This window comes from Canis aureus, chromosome X (genome assembly GCF_053574225.1).
Source record: "Canis aureus isolate CA01 chromosome X, VMU_Caureus_v.1.0, whole genome shotgun sequence".
In the NCBI taxonomy this organism is placed as follows: domain Eukaryota; kingdom Metazoa; phylum Chordata; class Mammalia; order Carnivora; family Canidae; genus Canis; species Canis aureus.
In genome coordinates, this window is record NC_135649.1 from 98823004 (window position 1) to 98839997 (window position 16994).

At 39.1% G+C, this 16994-nt stretch overlaps 1 long non-coding RNA gene and 1 pseudogene across 3 annotated transcripts in view; both read right to left on the bottom strand.

The window, feature by feature from the left end:
• LOC144309222 (uncharacterized) overlaps positions 1 to 16994 on the bottom strand; it is a 116716-nt gene that overhangs the window by 2860 nt on the left and 96862 nt on the right. For all 3 annotated transcript variants that reach the window (XR_013375285.1, XR_013375284.1, XR_013375283.1), the window contains one exon: positions 6493 to 6577. This is a non-coding gene — a long non-coding RNA (uncharacterized LOC144309222). The remainder of the gene's footprint in view (positions 1 to 6492; positions 6578 to 16994) is intronic.
• On the bottom strand, positions 12782 to 13442 carry LOC144308404 (protein CRIPTO3-like; annotated as a pseudogene).

The window sequence follows — 16994 nt, forward strand, 5'->3', positions numbered from 1 at the left end:
CTTCCTCCTTCCTTTCCTGTTCTTCATTTTCCATTCTCCTCTGCTCCCTTCTCCCTCTCCTGCTTCCTCTCTTCCTCTTTTCCTTCTGCGCTGCTGATTTGGTGAGGGAAACATCTAGCTTTGCTGACCTGCCAAATTTGTATTCTGTTCTTTTGTCTGACAAAAGTGATTAAAAAAAAAAAAAAACACCTCACTTTAAACACCGCCATTTTGGAAACACTGATTCAATTATACCACTGGGTATCCGTCCTAGGAGACAGAGTGGCGAGGTAAAAGACTAGATTAGGTCTAAAAGGCTTGAAGAAAAAGAGGTGGTGATTCTAGGTAACAACGCAAAGGCCATGGACATCAGGGGAAGTGAGGAAGTCTGCTCTAGGGAAATAGACCACAAGATTCGTTTCTTCTGTCTTGTCCATTCTAAAACTAGCCATTCCAATACTGCTTTTGCTAGTAATTTGAAATAGACATTCTTTTTTAAAAAATATTTTTAAATGATTAAAAATTTTATTATTTAATTTTATTTTAATTAAAAATTTTAGATATTTAAAAAATATTTTATTGGGATCCCTGGGTGGCTCAGTGGTTTAGCGCCTGCCCTTGACGCAGAGTGTGATCCTGAAGACCCGGGATCGAGTCCCACGTTGGGCTTCCTGCATGGAGCCTGCTTCTCCCTCTGCCTGTGTCTCTGCCTTTCTCTCTGTGTTTGTCTCTAATGAAAAAATAAATAAAAAGAATCTTAAAAAATGTAGTTATTTACTCATGCAACACACACAGGCAGAGACATAGGCAGAGGGAGAAGCAGGCTTTCTTTGGGGAGCCTAATGTGGGACTCGATCCTAGGACCCCAGGATCACAACCTGAGCCAAAGGCAGATGCTCAGCCACTGAGCCACCCAGGTGCCCCTGAAATAGACATTCTTCTTGGCCTTACTCCAGATGGGCCTTGTTTCTCACTGACATCTTGGCTTTCTTCCAGGTGGGTGTCATTGACAGGTAGATGACAATACCTAGCCTGTGATAAACTCTACTGTCTAGAATTTCTGCTCACACACAAGAATAAATCACAAAACTGAATAAGTCTAGTGAAGTTCATGCCACTGAACAAAAGTGGAGCTTCCTAGCCGATTGTTCCATGGGGGCCTGAAATTCAGCAAATTTATTTTATTTTTTCAAATTCAACATATTTTAAACTTGAACTAATTATCTCTCCTTTTCCATATGTCCCACTTTCTTGGCTTCCAATTTGTATAAATGCCACACAATTTTTCCAGTCACACAAATTTCACAGTGAATCCATATTTGTCTGTACCCATTTCATCTTCACATCTCAATACTTATATTTTTAAAATTTATTTTAATTTTAATTTCTTTCTTTCTTTCTTTCTTTCTTTCTTTCTTTCTTTCTTTCTTTCTTTCTTTCTTTCGAGAGATAGAGAGGCCCAAGTGGGGAGAGGGGCAGAGGGAGAGGGTGAGAGAGCATCTTAAGCAGGCTCTGCACTCAGCATGGAGCCTGACATGGAGTTTACTCTCACAACCCTGAGATCATGACCTGAACAGAAATCAAGTCAGATGCTTAACTGACTGAGCCACCCAGGTGCCACAGATCTCAGTACTTCTAAAACTCTCTCTTGTTAAAAGACTTTATTTTTTATAGATCAGTTTTAGATTTACAATAAAATTAAGAGGAAGGTACTGGGATTTCTCATATATCCCCTGCCCCAACAGATGCATAATCTCTCCTATTATCAATTGCATTCATCAGAATGGTACATTTTTTACCAAGGACAAATCTACAGTGACAGATCATCATCACCTAAAGTCCATAATTTACCTTAGAGTTCACTCTTGGTATTGTGCATTCTGTGGTTTGAATGAATATATAATGACCTGTACTCATCATTGTAATATCACACAGAGTATTTTTACTGCCCTAGAAATTCTCCTTCCTCTGCCTATTCTTCTGTTCCCAACCCTCCACCTCCACCCTCCCTACCCATTCCATATCCACTGATATTTTTATTGTCTCCATGGCTTTGCCTTCTCCAGAACGTCTTATAGTAGGAGTCTTACATTACGTAGCATTTCCAGGCTGGCTTCTGTCACTAAGTGATATACATTTACACTCCATGTCTTTTTCATGGCTCGATAGCTCATTTCTTTGTAGCTCTGAATCTTCCACTGTCTGGACATACCACAGTTTATTTATCCATTCACCTATTGAAGGACATCTTGGCTTCTTCCAGGATTTGTCCATTATGAAAAAAGCTGCCATGAACATCCGTGTTCAGGTTTGTGTGAGGAATTAAGTTTTCAACTCCTCTGGGTAAATACCAAGGAGTGCTATTAATGGGCCAACATGATAAGAGTATGTTTCATTTTATAAGAAACTGCCAAACTGTGTTCTACAGTGGTTGCACCATTTGCATTCCCACCAGCAATGAATGAGAATTCCTGTTGTTCCACATCTTCACCAGCATTTGGTGTTGTCAGTATTTTGGATTTTATCCATTTTAACAGGTCTCATAGTGGTATCTCACTGTTTTAATTTGCATTTCCCTGATAACATAGGATGTCAGACATCTTTTCATATGTTTATTTTTTCATGTATCTTCTTTGGTGAGGGGTCTAGTTAAGGTCTTTGGTCCAGCTTTTAAGTGGGTTATTCATTTTCTTACTGTTGAGTTTTAAAAATACTTTGCATATTTTGTATAGTACTTTATCTGACGTTTGTGCAAATATTTTATCCCATCCTGTGGCTTGTCTTTTCCGTTCTCTTGATACTGTTTTTCACAGAGCAGAAGTTTTTTATTTTAATAAAGTTCAGTTTCTCAATTATTTATTTCATGGATTGCGTCTTTAGTGGTATACCTAAAAAGGCATCACCATACCCAAAGTCATCTAGGTTTTCTCCTATGTTATCTTATAGGAGTTTTATAGTTTGAGGCTTTACATTTAGGTCTATGATCCATTTTGAGTTGATTTTTGTGAAAAGTGTGTAAGGTCTGTATCTAGATTCCTTTTTTTTTTTTATTTTTTTTGCATGTGGATGTCTATTCTTTCTAGCCCTGAGCCTCCATCAGTTCATTAATTATAGTTCGGGTTTTTCTACCTTGGCACTGGTTTCCACTTGTGAGTCTCTGCTCTGACAAACTCTGACTCCCTGCATTTGCTCGTCTGTCTCTCCAGTCCTGGGGGCAATGGTCTGCCCTGTGTCTTCCCCTGTCTTATGAATCTAAGAAGAGTCACTGATTTTCCAGCCTGTTCAGCTTTTTACTTATTAGGACAATGTGGCGACTCCCAAGCTTCTTATGTGCAGAACTAGAAACTGGAAGCTATTCTGTCTCTTTATATCTCTTGCATTTGGATCCTTCTTTCCATTCCCCTTGCTGGTGCTCTGGTTTAAGATTCTCTTCCTGGGCTGTTTTAATACCTGTCTGGTTGGTGTCTCTCGCTCTCCTCCACTGCAGCTTCACATCGTTTCCTAATTAATCTAAAATGCAGCTGACTTCACATCATTTCCTTGCTTTGAAGCATTATTATCTTATAAAATCCAAACTCTATTAAAAATGTTTTATTTATTTGAGAGAGAAAGACCACACAGAGTGCGCCAGCGCAAAGAGGGGAGAGGGAGGAGGGAGAAGCAGACTCCCTGCTGAGCTGGGAGCTGACATGGGGCTCAATCCCAGGACCCTGAGGTCATGACCTGAGCCGAAGGCAGACATTTAACCGATTCAGCCACCCAGGCCATAAAATCCACTCTTGGTGCTGTCATTCAAGGTCACTGATTGTATTCATTCTACACTTAGTTTTTAAAACTTTCTCTCACTGCTCTTAGTCCTCAGGGACCTCGAAGACCCCGGGTCCTATGTTTGTCCCATTTTCTTTGACAAGAATGGCCTCGGGTTCCCAGTCCTAGTTAGTTCTGAAGTTAGCCCTCCTTTCTCCGAGTATTGTTGTCACTTTGGACACCTTTCCAAGATAGTGATCTTATTATTCTGTACATTGTAAGTATTTGTGACATCTCTTATTGTCCCTGTTAGACCAGGTATTCTCTGAAGAAAGGGATTATTTATATTTGTAATCCTCACAAGGGTGTCTTACTTCTAATTTCTGATTTTTTGGATGAAAAGTAAATCAAGTTTCAGGTTTGGATTGTTTCTTATATGATGACTGGAAAACTGGAGAAGAGTAGTGTGTGTGCGTGTTCATTTTGACTTCTGTTTTCAACCTCTTTCTAAACACTGACTTAATTTAGGGTGGTAGGTAGTTAAGTAATATGAAAATGTTCTTTCTTTGTTCTTTGTGCTATTAAGGCACTGTTGGGAGCTATTTTAAAAGCATGGAGATAGATAGAAGGCAGAGTTCTCTAATATTTTAAAATTTAGATAGATACAGTATAAATCATTTCTGGAGGTGACATAGTACCCCACTGTAGTACTGTATCTGAGAGGGCTGTTAGATGAAAGTAATCTTTTCTAAACTCAAACTGACATGGGAACAGTTAAGTCTGATTTGTGAGCTACTGAAGTGTCATCTTTTATTCTTCTCAAAGACCTTAACAACTTGAAGGTGAGAACAAAGAGAAGGAAGGAAATGGAGGCTCATTTATTTTTCTTGATGTAGAAATTGATGTTCATCAAAATCTTCTCTCTAACGACTTGCAATGATACAATTGATGGGTCATAAAAATGTTCACTGAGTTTTGACATATTGGGTCACATTTTTATTCTACTTCTGGTGCATTTGGGGATTCAGCTCTCTTTCTGCGGATAGAATTGTGCCCCACTACTTTACGTGGGAATATTCATGGCCACTCACTTCTACTATGAATGCCATAATATCCCAGGTCTTTTTCCCACTTTATTTTATTCTGAATGTATGGATCTAACACCATATTTTGTTTATTCATAAAAAAATATTTTTCTCACTAAGGTACATGAGGTGGGAAAAGTCAATTCATATGCTATTCTGAGAATTGAAACATGTTTCCACTTCTGGTAGAATTGAGTAGTGGTTTAAACTGCAGAAGATGAAAAATGGGGAAAAAACCCAGAGACAATGGCAAAATATTCACTATGATTTTTTATTGCAACCACATGAGGGAGGGCATTAGTATTTTCTTAGCATTTCAGAGACAAGTATCACAAGAAAGTCATTTATGTGTTCTTGATAACTACTTTTCCTGTTCATTCATTCATCCATCAAATATTCCCTGAGTACTCCTCTATGTCAGGTAGAGCTCTGGGCACTGTCATTTAATAAAGGATTCTTAACTGATGGGGTGACATCCCACTCCCACTCTCATCTTTACCTACTACATGATATCCAGCACTAATCCTGGAGTGCCAATATTTTATTTTCTACTTGCTTTTGCAATGTTTTGTATAGTACCTGTGTGATACAGTGATTCTCATAAATGTATCATGATATGAAGACATATAGGACAGTGATTCTCATAAATGTATCATGATATGAAGACATACAGGACCAGTGCAAATTGAACCTCCTCTTATCAATGCCAGGAGGGCAGCCATTTCAAATAGGATTTACATGGAAAATACTACAGTAGTTATGCTTCAACTGAGAATGTGAGTCTCCCTATGACAGGGAACTCATGTCTTGACCCTAGCAGCTGCCTGACTAGTCCTAAGAAAGGAGTTCTTGGTTTCTTTCTTAGTTAGAGGAAACAGTTACCATAATGACGACTACCACAATGCATGACAGGAATTGGAAGATTTTAGTTTTTTCATACATGTGGCAAAGTAGTTGCCTTTTATATTACCTCTTGTTTGAGTACCAAGCTTTCATTATTTCTACCTCCTGAGGTCACCTAGAAGAAGTCCCTCCTCTGTCCCAGGACTCCACATTTTATTTGGTCTCTTTTAATAGCTCTTGAGTGATTGATTGCAAGAACCTCTTAACTAGTTTGACTGCTTTTCCCCCCACCAGAGTGCTTTTTTTGAGAAAGCTGATCTAATCACGCCTTTACCTAGCCCTATGTCTCCAGTGGCTTTTTAGGGCTCACCTGAGCTATAGAATCTCCCCGACCTACCTTCTTCCATCTCCCTGAAGCCTCTGGCTAGATCACTTGGTCCCTTGCTTCTTCCTATACGGCTCTCTATACCTCGAATGTAGCACTGACTACCCAGCAATATAGTCATTGATAACTCTGTCCTCCTCCCTCAGACTTTGAGCATGTGGAGGACAGACAGGATGCCCTATTTATCTCTGCTTTTCCAGCACAGTGTCTGGCATGAAATGGGCAATACTTTTTTGCAGAATTGAATTGAACAAGTACACTGGAAGCTCTCAGTGAAGTCCTAAAGAATCTGACAGGAAACACTGAATTCTTTTTATGTCTTACGATTTTGTACCTTTTCAGCAACTATCTGCTACTTGGTAATATACTTCAAGTCCAGATAATAAGTCATCCTACAGTAATCAATAAATTCTATATCTCTGTGCTCTTGATGAGGCACAGTTGATCACTTACCATATGATAGACTTTAGAAGATGTAACACAGCTGTCAGGTAACCCCCAACTATGCCCATTTTGTCCCATTTCTTCTTCCCAGCATCTATAAAAATAGGAAATAAATAATTTTGAGGCTGTTATTCCTTGGGCAATTCATTCCAAAAAGATGGTTTGAAACAGATGTTTTGAGCTCTGGATCCGTCCGAATTATACCCAATCCCACAGTATGTGTGGAATCTAAAGGAAACCTACCTCCTTGGTTTTCCCTACAGAAGAAGAGGGAAATGAACTTCTTAAAGGCTCTGTGTTCAGAGAAGATGATCTCTATATGCTACGTGCACCACTCAGTGCAAAAGTGTTTCTCAGACAAGACTCTGCCCGGTTTTGAATTCACCTCACCTTTCCACTTACATTTTCCTTTTTTTTCTGTTCACCTTCCCCCCCCCCCAGAGCTTCTCCTGACCCCTTTTCACCATGCCCCTTGAACATCTAGGACTCAGATTTTTTACCCCACCTACCTGTGACTGTCTACAGGCCATCGGAAAATCCCTATTCAAGCTAAGGTATTCATGGACTGATGGGTTGTTTCTCTAAAGAGATTTTATACATTTAAAAGGCCTCCTGAACAAGAAAATGCCCTAGACCAAAGGAGCAGTCCCTCCAACTGCAGGTATGCAGACACTGTGGCAGACTAAAGGCAAAAAAATTTCACATGCATCTCGGATCACATCACAGAGGCACTAGGACCTAGAGAGCTTTATGCTTTCACAGAGGCTGTGGGAGATTGAGTGCGATTTGAAAGACGAGAGGATCCATCACACATTCCTAACATGAGAGTTCACGTTACAGGTTTTCAAACTGTGTTCCGCAGTACTTCGAGAATCTGCGGAAGAACTTCAGAGGTCGCCGGGGTGTACTGAGAGGGAGACCCAGAGAATAAGTCAGTTTGTCTCTTTCCTGCTCCCCTTTATGGGAACTAATAACAGTTGACTATTAATAAGGGAATTAATATCATTTGACTACTAATAGGATAATAATATAGCACCACTATTGTATTTTACTACATTCGGTTTTAAAATAAACTCATATGAGGATAAAAGAATTTTACTTTCCAAAATTTGGTCAACAATTGCTATTTAAGCACACATGCCCTGCACCCAGGGATCCCTGGTTAAACTTATTCAGCTGTCACTACCTTGGGAGAGGTTGGGGTGCGGGTAGGTATGTGGAGCAGAGCTGGATCCAGCCTGAAGCCTGGAACCATCTAATTAAGCCCAACCAAGATCAGTTTGAGCCACTTCGCCTAATAGGCAGATACATGAAAAAGAAATGTTTAGAGTTGTATACCACTGAGATTTTGTGATTGTTTATTATACGGATATAGTTGGCTGATATTATAAGTAAGAGCTTGATTTTCTGTCAGATCAGAATTTGGACAAACTCCCTAAAGATTCAGCATTCTCATCTGTAAAATGTATATAGTTATCATTATACCACAGTCTTATAGGTACTAACTAAAATAGTACATGTAAAATAGAAGGCAGAAAGCCTCACTATTAATAATATTATGCTTCCAGATGTAAAGATACTTTGGGACTCAGAAATGCAACGAAGTGGGAGACGTGAGTAGATTCCAAGGTAGGGATTAGAGATTAGAATATATGGTGGTTTAAAGAAAGGCATTTGAAACCTGGGGCAGATAAATCCTTTTTCCTTTAGTTCAATGACTCTTAAACTTCATAAATTTACTACCTGAGGAGATGAAAAATTGACCTGAAAATACTTTTCTATTAAAGGAAAATAAAAACATGACTTCACCAACATCACTTGATGTATAAAGTGCTATTAGTCACATGCTGTAGTTAGCACATTTGGCTTGTTTGTGACCAAGAGTTCAGGTGAATACATTTGAGATTTATATTGTAATTTTCAACATGCCAATATAAAACAGCTTCTTTTTTTTTTGCCCCTCATTCCCATCAGGTTGGAATAAATTGGCTCCGATGCAAAATTGTGGCCAGCGGTTGAAATTTGCATGTGATTGATGGTCACAGTGCCGACTAGCCCTACTGCCCCCACTTCTGGTATATCAGCATCTGTTTTGTGTAAAATATTGAGATACTGGTGTCTCTGCCCCTTGCATGCACTTGAAAGTGTAGAAAAATAGTCGACCGCATCGACTGTTAGAAAAGAAAAAAGACAACTCCTCATGGATAAACATGTCTTGTAAAATATATTTCTAATTTTTGGGTCTTCATGTATGGAATCTTAACATATTTCCTAACCAATTAGAAAATCAATTGGTTCAACCAACTTTTTGCACCCGGTTCAAGTTCTCTTGCAGGGATTTAAGGCTGGATACAAAATCCATGGAGTGGAGGTGCCCTCTTTCCTTAGTAAGGCAATTTCCCTACATTGAACTACCATTTCCACAAAGATGAAGCCCATAGGGGAACTGCAGCACATCTGCAAGAAGCTGTGAAAGGCTTTATGGTTGCAGTAAACCAAGACACACTAGACTAGATGTGTGCAGCATGGGTAGATCACTACACCTGTTTGGATTCTTCCAAAAGATATCCCCGAGACAGTGGTTGGGGCGTCTGTGGTTTATGAGTTGATGACACCAGGGAACATGGTGAAGGACGTAGGAAAAAAGAAAATAAAAGGTGTATTAAAGATTTATTTATTTATTGGAGAGAGACAGAGAGAGAGAGAGAGAGAGAGAGAAGAGAGAGAGAGGAGAGAGAGAGAGAGAACAAGTGGGAGGGGCAGAGGAAGAGGGAAGGAATCTCAAGCAGACTCCACGCGGAGCGCAGAGCCTGAGGCAGGGCTCAATCCCACAACCCCGAGATCATGATCTGAGTCAAAACCAAGAATTTTTCACTTAACTGACTGCCACCCCGGGGCCTGAAAAGGCACATTAATGAGCAAGCTACCATTGTGACAAACTGGAGGTCAGTCTTGCTGGGGCCCCCTGAGAGACCATGTAGTACACAACTCAGAATTGTCTCACTGTTGATCTACGAAATGAGGTATTTATTCCATTGTGGCCTCCCTCCTGATTGAAGGTAGCTCACAAGGGTGTTAAAACCATCAGGTACTTCCGGCCTGTGCTGCCCAGGCAGGATTCATTTCTGCAGCCAGAGATTGACCTCAGGCAGAGAGAAGGCCTGGACTGTGGAACTGTCCCCCCATGAGCAGCTGGTGCTGGGGTCAGCCCAAGGAACATGGGCAAAATTGCCAAGAGCAGCCACTAAGGCACTAAAGGGGAAGATAGGTTTCCTCTCTTTTAATTTAAAGTTTACAAAAACAAGTCAAAAATCTCTCATGTTACATGAATTTCAAATGTAAATATTTTTGTTTTAAATGATGCATGTATACAAGGAAATATTTGCAGTGTCCTATTTATTTCTATAGGCAGGGTTTTATTTTCTCAATTAAACTCCTTTGTCCTTATTGGTATGGGAAATATAATTATAAGGGAAAAATAATTTTTTTCTCACAGCCAAAAGCCAAAATGAGAAAAATTCATTTTATCATCCAAAACAAAGATTTAATAAAGCCTTTTGTATGTGTGCTTTTGGTTGTTTTTCCCCTTCTTGGCTTTTTCATCTTAATTTTTGACTTTTGGGAGTTTGTTGCAAACTCTGACCACAAGATGTCACTATTTTACCAGGGTAGGCTTTTCTGCAACCCTTCGAAACTATCTTCCTCTGCTGATGTTTCAATGACTTATTGTCAAAATCATTCCGATGGGGGACATTATAAATTTCCCTTCAGAATGGTGGTTGAAGCTTGTGGCATAGGAGGGCCCCGAAACTCACTTCTTCCCATGAACACATCCAATCTACAGCTATATATACAACAATTCTTCCTGGGAAAGACCTGAAAACTAGCTAAACAGCTCCTCCATAGCAAAGAATTAAAAGGCCACATTGAGACAAGGAGTAAAGGCAGAGACTAGGTATTGCCAAAGACCCCACCACAGGGCAGCGGGGGAATCTTACAAATACGGAGTGCTTCCCTGAGCCCCATATCGGGTTTCCCAACCCATGTCCCAAGGGCATCCCAACCCTTGGGACCTGCACTGGAGACACAAGCTCCAACCCCCTCTGCCAAATATCTGGCTTTGAAAACCAGAGGGGCTTATGTCTAGGAGATCCAAAAAAGCTGTAAGAAACTGCAGCTCTGCCTTTAAAGGGCTGGCACACAAACTCACTGGCCCTGGGACCCCGCACAAGGACAGGTTGTGCAGGTTGAAAGTGCCTAGGAAGTGAAGGATATCCATTGGCTAATCCTAAAGCATCTGCCTGAGGTGCAGGGGTCTACTGGAACTCACTCCAGGGACAGAAGTGATGGTGGATACCATTCTTGTACTCTCCCTGTACCTTGCTAGTGCTGCTTGTCCTGCCCCTGTGTTCCCCTGCAGCCCTGTCCTGCTAACCCTGGGGAACAGGTGCATCCCAGTTGGAACAGTTCTGTGGGCCTGCTGAAGAAATGGTAAATTCCTGGGGCATCTGGGTGGCAAAGTCGTTGAGCGGCCAACTCCTGGTTTTGGCTCAGGTCATGATCTCGGGATCCTGGGCTCGAGCCCTGAGTTGGGCTCCACTCTGAGTGTGGAGTCAGCTTGAGATTCTCTCTCCTTCTCCTTCTGACCCTCATGCTTGTGCAGGCGCTCTCTCTCTCTCTAAGAAATAAAAAAACTTTAAAAAGAAAAGAAATGGTAAATTCCTAGAAACATGCAATCTTCTGAGACTGAATGATGATGAAATAGAACATCTAAATACTCTAATCATCAGCAAAGAGATTGAATCAGTAATCAGATACCTACCAACAAACAAAAGTCCAGGACCAGACAGCTCCAATGGTGATTTCTACTAAATATTTAAGGATTTACTATCTGTTCTTCTCAAACTCTTTTTCCAATATATTTCCCATTTTTACTGGACACACTCATATATACAATGTGTTTTATTTTTTCACAATGTACTCTAAAATGGGTTTTACCATACATAGTTTTATCACCTGCTTTAAGATTAAATATATTGTGAACATTTTCTCTTTTACAGCAGTTAAAATATTTGCAAAGTATGGAGAAAACATAATTTATTAAGCTCTTTCTCTTTTTAAAAGATTTTATTTATTTACTTGACACACACACACACAAAGAGAGAGAGAGAGAGAGAACCAGCAGGGGGAGCAGCAGGTAGAGAGAGAGGGAGAAGCAGACTCCCCTCTGAGCAGGAAGCCCAACGTGGGGCTCGATCCCAGGAAACTGGGATCATGACCTGAGCCAAAGGCAGATACTTGATTGACCGAGCCACCCAGGTGCCCTTATTAAGCTCTCTTTTTGGGGAAAGAATTTTTTCCAAGGAGACTTCATTCTTTTTACAATGCACTGTGAAAAAAGGGGGTGTTCTTGTCTTCTAAAGCTTTCTATAGATGATAGAAACTTGCCTTTCAGCTTAGCTTTTTAACCTGCTTCTCAGGCTCATCTAATCATCAACCAAGTTATCCATTTTATTTTTTCTAATCTCTCTTTTTTGCTTCCTTTTTTCTATCTAGTATCCTTGGTAGACACACACACGCATACACACACACACACACACACACTTCCAGTAACTCAGCATTCTGTCCCTCACCTCTCATCTGCTCCCTTCAGGGGGCTTCTTTTCTTTCCTTTTAAACATGAGGTCTTAATTGATTTTGATCAACTCTACTCAAAGCTTTAAACTCACTTCCACATTAGGAATACTCTTTAATTATCTGAAGACAGAATTCAATAGTTAAAGGAAAATAAGAAAAACCCTTGGTAGAAATACATGTATCAAGAAACATAGAACTTGATCACAGTGTAGAGAAGGATGACTTTTTAAATTTTATTATTTTTAAATATTTTATTTATTTATTCATAAGAGACACACAGAGAGGCAGAGACATGGGCAGAGGGAGAAGTAGGCTTCCTGTGGGGACCCTGATGCAAGACTCGATCCCAGGACCCCAGGATCATGCCCTGAGCCAAAGGCAGACGCTCAAACACTGAGCAGCCCAGGTATCCCAGGCTGACTTTTTTCTTTTTCTTTCTTTCTTTTTTTTTTTTTAGGTTGACTTTTTTTAAAAGCAGTTTTTCGGAGAGGGCAGAGAGAAGGAAGTAGTTGGTACTTTAAGGAAATGTTAGGGACCATTATGGATATCTATCTAGTATTTCAGGGCAACTAACAAACGATCATCTCTCAGTTATGACATGGGTATGACAGCCTTTACAGGTCACGAAATTTGCATGACCAATATTGCGTGCAAGTGTTCATTAATAGTAACTTTATATAGCAAGGCAGATGCCAGCGAGCAAAAAAGTGTTGTCTGAAGACAGTGTTAATTCTGAAGTTCTGGAAACCAGGAAGTGCTCAACTATCACACAACCATCTGAAAGGGCAAGAGAGGGGCCTATCCACTTACCATACCCTGGTAGAAATGTCTGAGGAAAGCCATGAGGCTGGCTGTGCCAGCATTTACATATGCAACATTTCTTGGGCAGCCAGGTATCATGGAGCACAGACTCATACTTCTCTTTGTTCCCATCATGCTCACAGTTCCAGCTGTAGAAGGAAGGGGAGCAGGCACAGGACAACCAAGGCATCTAGGTTTCCCCACTCAGGCAGCAGGTTTTGTTAGCTTAGTGTCCTGGATTCCTTTGGATGGCACAAACTGGAAAGACCAATGATGAACAGCAGGCTCCTCCTGGGACGGAATGCTGTCATTTCCTAAAGCCATGTCTCCCTGAGGGAGATGTGCAAATTCACAGTGCCCAACCCAGCAACTAAGTCCAGTTGAATGGCTTTGGAAATGGCCACGATCAAAATCACGCTGGAAGAGAAGTGCTCCATCTTTCTGGGGTCCATAGCTCCTTAGCCAGGGACTCAGCCCTCCTGGGGACTCTCCCCACTCAACTGTTCTTTTCACGTTTTCCAAAAAAAAAAAAAAAAAAAAGGAAGAGGAGGAAATGCTTCTAAACTCATTTTATGAGGTCAGCATTACCACGATACCAAAATCAGACAAGGACATTCCAAGAATGTAGGAAAACTACAGACTAATAATATCCCTGATAAACATTATGAAAAATCCTAAAAAATATCAGCATGCTGAATTCAATAATACATTAAAAAGATCATATGCCACGATTAAGTGGGATTCATTTCAGGGACGCAAGGGTGGTTCAACATGTGACATCAATCGACGTGATATACCACATCAACAGAATGAAGGATAAAAATTATATGATCATCTCAATAGAAACAGAAAGAACATTTGATAAAATTCAACATCTACTTATGATAAAACTCTCAACAAAGCAGGTATTTAAATAATATATCTCAACATAATTAAGGCCATATATGGTAAGCCCCCAGCTAACATTATACTCAACAATGAAAGGCTGAAAGGTTTTTTCTAAGATCAGAAATAAGACAAGAATGCCTACTCTTTCCACTTTTATTCAACATAGTATTGGAAGTCCTAGTCAGTGCAATTAGGCAAAAATAAAATAAAATAAAATAAAAGTCATCTAAAATGGAAAGAAGTAAAACTCTTACTATGCATAGTCAACATGATCTTATATGTAGAAAACCCTAAAGACTCCACCCAAAACTGTGAAACTAAACAAATTCAGCAAAGTTGCAAGATACAAAATCAATATAATGCAATCTGTTGCATTTTATACACTAACAATGAACTATCAGAGAAATTAAGAAAACAATCTCACTTACAATTGCATCAAAGCAATAAAATACCTAGAAATAAATTTAACTGAGGTAAAATACCTATATACTGAAAACTGTAAGACACTGATAAGAGTAAATGACAAAGACAGAAATAAGTGGAAATATATTTGTGCCAAAGGCTGGAAGAATTACTATGGTTAAGATGTCCATACTACCCAAAGCAATCTATAGATTCAATGCAATCCCTATCAAAATTCCAATGGCATTTTTCACAGAAATAGTACAAACAATCCTAACGTGTATGGAAACACAAAAGGTCTCAAATAGGCAAAGTAATCTTGAGAAAGAAGAACAAAATTGGAGGCATCATGCTCCTTGATTTCAAACCATTGTACATAGCTTTAGTTACCGCAACAATGTGGTATTGGCATAAAAATAGATACATAGGCCAATGGAACAGAATAGAGACTCCAGAAATAAACTCATGTATACCTGCTCAATTAATTTACAATAAAGGAGGCAAGAATATACAATAAGGAAATATGTAAATGGTGCTGAGAATACTGGAGAGCCACATGTGAAAGAATGAAACTGGACCACTATCTTACACTATACATAAAAATTAACTCAAAATAGATTAAAGGCTTGAATGTAAGTTCTGAAACCATAAAATTCTTACTAGAAAATAAAGACGATAGGCTCTGTGACATCAGTCTTGGTGACAATTCTTTAGATTTGAAACCAAAGCAATGGCAACAAAAGCAAAATTAAACAAATGGGACTATATTAAAAAGCTACTACATGGCAAATGAAACCACCAACAAAAGAGAAAGGCAACATATATAATGGGAGGAGATATTTGCAAATCATATATTCAAAAAGTTAATATTCAAAATATATTTAAAAAACCCTCATACAACTCAATATTAAAAAACAAATTAAAAATGGGCACAGGAACTGAATAGACATTTTTCCAAAGCAGACATACAGATGGCCAATAGACACTTGAAAATATGCTGAACATCATTCATCATCAGGGAAATACAAATGAAAACCACACACACACACACACACACACACACACACAAAACCAAATGAAAACCACAATGAGATATCGCCTCACTCCCATCAGAAAGGCTATTATCAAAAAGACAAGAAATAACAAGTGTTGGTAAGGATGTGGAGAAAAAGCAACCTTTTGTGCACTGTTAGTGGGGATTTAAATTGGCACAGACACTGTGGAAAAGTGTGTGGAGGTTTCTCAAAAGACCTAACAATAAACTACCATATGATCCAGCAATTCCACTTCTGGGTATTTGCTCAAAGATGACAAAAATACAAATTCAAAAAGATATATGCACCCCTATGTTCACTGCAGCATTATTCACTGTAGCCTAAAACACGGAAGCAACCTAAGGGTCCATTAATAAATGAATGCATAAAAAATGTGGTATACACATGCACACACACATACTCTGGAATAATACTCTGCCATAGAAAAAGAATGAAATCTTTCCATTTGTAATGACATGAAGGGACCATGAGGGCATTATATTAAATGAAATAAGTCAAACAAAGATAAATACCATATGATTTCACTTTTATGTGAAATCTAAAAAACAAACAAATGAACAAGGAAAACAAAATTCATAGATGCAGAGAACAGACTGGTGATGGAGAGAGTGGAGGGGTTTGGAGGTGGGTGAGATAGGAGAAGGGAGTCAGGAGTTACAAACTTCCAGTCTAAAATAATTAAGTCAAGGGAAGGTAATGTACAGCATGGTGGCTATAGTCAACAATATTGTATTGCATATTATGTAACTTTTTATTGTGACATGGGGAAGCTAGACTCATTATGGTAGTTATTTCACAGTGTATACAAATGTTGTTCATCTGAAACTAGTATGACATTATACGTCTATTATATCTCAACACCTAAAAAAGAAATTTTGGTTTAAGGGAAAAAATTTCACTTGAAGAAAGATTAAATTGCAAATTATCTGGTCATCTTTCACCAAATCCAGAACCTTCCAGAGACTTTGAAATAACCACCCCGTCATCGTACACATTGGGTAGATACAATTATCATGGTTAACTTAAGTATTTTTCATTATTTGCTCCATTCTATGCTTTTAAGATTTATGAAACCATCTATTAATTCATCACTTCTCAAATATTACAAATATACGTGATCCTTGAGCAATACGTGGGTCAGGGGTGCCAACTCTGTGTGGTCAAAAATCCACATATAACTTTTGACTCTCCCAAAACTTAATTACTAGTAGCTTACTCATGACCGGAAGCCTTGCTGATAACATAAACAGTCGATTAACACTTATCTTGTTTATTATATGTATTATTTACTGTATTCTTAAAATAAAAGTAAGCTAGAAAAAAGAGGGACGCCTGGGTGGCTCAGCGGTTGAGCGTCTGCCTTCGGCTCAGGGCATGATCCTCGGGTCCCAGGATCGAGTCCTGCATTGGGCTCCCCATGGGGACCCCGCTTCTCCCTCTGCCTATGTCTCTGCTTTCTCTCTGTGTCTCTCATGAATAAATAAATAAAATCTTTAAAAAAAGTAAGCTGGAGAAAAGAAAACACTATCAAGAAAATCATAAAGAGAAAATAAGCACTGTATTGTATTTATCAATATCATAAATTTATGTTATCTGTTTACAAGATGAGTCATCTGTGAGTACCTACACCAATACTGTCTGCTACGATAAAAATCAGTATGGATATTATATGTATTACTAATGTAAGGCATTAAAAATGAAAAGATAATATGAAAAAGAAATTCATAT